Below are 3,183 nucleotides of genomic sequence, written 5' to 3'. Positions count from 1 at the left end.
AACAAAAATTGAGATTAATTTTATCACCAGAGTTTATATCTATGCTAGTAAATGTTGCTTAACTGACCCTGCAAGACATCCAGACTGCTTATTGGAAATATATGCTTAGCACTTGTTTGGAAGAACTGTATATAGACTGAGTGATACCTATATTTGAAATTGTACTAAAAATTTAAGTGTATGAGTGATTGCAGGCTGATGGACAGGCCTGTGCCCCAGCGCTGCTCAATATATTAGTACAAATGGAGCCAGTCCCTCTGTCACTCAGCCTCTTCTGGCAGCCCGCCTCTTTTGAATGATTTCCAGTCGTGTTGATAGGCCTTCACTAGCTGCTTCCCAAAAATGAGGGAACTGGAGATCCTTTCCCATTCTGTGGGCAGTTCAGGAAACACACTCAAAATTACCACAAGTCACAAACTGTGAGACTCCCATGTACTTCCCGTGTATTTGTTTTGGTGGTTTCTTCTCATCAGTCCTGTGCATTTCCTGTCACAGTACTCATGCACGCTTATTTTCAAAAGGCTGCTCCTCATTACAGATTTGTGCCAGTCCTCAGATGATACAGCACCATTTTGATGGTGCAGATATCTGAAACACTTCACAGCTGTGCACGTAGAAACTGTCATGAAGCGTAAGATGTGCAAGTTTAATTCTATTACATTACTTTGTAATGTAAATGAACTTAAATACTGTTTAAAATGTGATACATATTATGATGGAGGCATATACACTGTCCAACTTCCATCTCCCCTCTCCTCCTTAAATACATTAAAACCAGGATTTTTGTTACGAACCAGAAAGTCTGTCACTAGTTCAGAGACCTGACAGGTTTTTGACAGTTGTGCAAGGTGCTTGCTAGGTGCTGCCCTGACTCTGCAAACTGGAATGAGCTGGCAGAAAAAGGCCACTAGAGTCTCCATTGGCAGCTAGATCCTGCCTTTGAGAAAGGCTCAGCACCCAAGGCTGGTGTCATTCAGCTCTCCTTCCAGTGACTGCGCAGAGGCAGGCAGAGATGGAGGTGGTGAAGTGCACAGCTCCCCACTCCTTGAATCTGACAGTAACGTTAAATAAAGCAGACCATGACTGCAGTAATACCACTGCCAAACTAGTGCTGAATCAGAGAGATGTAACCAGATCCCCTGTGATCAATTCATTCTCATAGACAGTGCCAGACCAAAGGGAAACTTGTATTTTTTGATTGCTAAAAATTTTTAGAAATGGTCTTACTGACAGCTCAGAAAGACAAATGTTGCTATAACCTGAAAAAGTAATAACTATAGTTCTCAAATGTCCAGGTGAATGAATTCAGGAGTTGTTTCTGGCATGGTATCCAGATATGAAATCTATTTACAATTAAATCAAGAAACCTTGAACTGACTTTACATTTTCTTTATCCATGACTGTATGCAATGCTCCTTTGCTGCACTTGAGCCTGTTGTCCCTGGCTGTCAGCAGTCGTGTGGCCACAAGCAGAATAAGAAAACCAAGTGCTGCAGGAGCAGCAGCCCCACAGTGGAAATCCTTACCAAGGGATAGTTCCCAGAAACACAGACTTTTCCTTCCAGTTTTACAGGCAAGTGACTGCCGAGGAACTTGGCAAGAGCATTTTCTTCTCCCTGGTCAGCATTTCTGCTGCCTTTGCCCTGCTGGCCCTGAGCTGCAGAGCCACCAGTTAGGTTCGGGTACTGGAAGGGCTGGTCTTTAACCTCACTGACAGTCAGGAGGACCCACCACCTTCCTTTACTGTCATTTATTTTAATTCTGGGTGTTATACATGACATCTCTAAGCTCTTGTACCATTAATTAACTAAGGGGTTTGGTCCGTTGTCTTAATTACTTGAGTTTGATGCATCTTCTGGGTAAAGAAATCAAGTTACAGTTCAATCTGAGAGAAAAATTTTGGTTTTGCAGTTTATCTTCTATTACTTTCTCATTCCCCCCATTTTATTCTAGTGATTAACAAAAACAAAAAACCAAAAAAAAAAAACCAACCCCAAAACCAACCCCAAAACAACAACAACAACCCCCCCCCCCCAAAAAAAAAAACCCCAAAACAAACAAAGAAACAAACAAACAAAAAAAACACAACCAAAAAAAAACCCTTATCACAACTGGTTTTAAAAGTCTTAGCAGTGTCAAGCAGGTTGACAATTCCAATGTGTCTATCTGGGAACTTTATGGAAAATATATCAGTAAAACCCAAGATGAGCTCTCAGTGAGAGATTACCCATCTTGAACATTAAAATGCTGGTTGACTGATTCCAGCGGAATTCACATCAGGCCTTAAATGCTTGTATGCTCTTGGAAGCACATTTTATTTCAGTGCTAGAAGATCAGGTACAGACAAAGCAGAAAACTTAAAATGTTGTTTTCTACAAACTGATGAAAATGATCTGAGGTGAAACGTCAGTTATGAGAAATGAAATCATATGAGAAATGGAAACCTTCTGAGACACAGCACAGAAGAAAAAAATAACAAGTTATTTGATTGTTTATACAACTTTCGTCTAGCAAACTATGAGCACATATGAAATTTTAGTTCAGAGATTCCTACTGCATTGGTGAAAGAAGGTGAAAACAAAGCAGAAAAGGTGTAGTTTATATTCCCAGTTCTGTCACAGGCTTTTTGCTTCGCCTTCAGCTTTTCTCCTTCTGTTAGTCATGCTGTTTTTTAAAATGGAGCCAGAAGCACTTTCCTTACCCAAGGAGAAAAGAATGAATATTTGTAAGACATGAAAAGCATATTTGGGATGCCCTCTACAGAAACAGATCAAATACAGATAGGACTTAATTTTTACACTAGTTACAGTGATCTTGCAATGATGCCAATCTCCTGATTTTAATGGAGTTGTCAAGAGGTTTATTTATATGAACTTTTGTAGACAGCCCTTGAGTATTACATCTTTATATCAGGCAACAAGAAATGGCTGCACAAAAAATTATCATGCAAAGTGCACATTTCTCTTGCTCAGTCCTTACCATCCTGCTGAAGTTGCGTTTCCACAGCCAGAAATCCTTTGTCCCAGAAAACCCAGAAATATAACTTGCAAAGCTAGCATACAATCATCTGACAATCAAGCAGCAGCAGGAGTATATTAATGATATGGGATGAAACTGCTCCTGTAAGGTAGAACCAAGACATATTGCATAACTGAGCAGAGTCACTGGCAGACAGTAGGGAAA

The sequence above is a fragment of the Nestor notabilis genome, unplaced genomic scaffold, assembly GCF_000696875.1.
Source record: "Nestor notabilis isolate BGI_N333 unplaced genomic scaffold, ASM69687v1 scaffold3483, whole genome shotgun sequence".
Taxonomy (NCBI): domain Eukaryota; kingdom Metazoa; phylum Chordata; class Aves; order Psittaciformes; family Psittacidae; genus Nestor; species Nestor notabilis.
The sequence above is the reverse complement of the archived record's forward strand: the minus strand, read 5'-3'. Positions refer to the sequence as shown.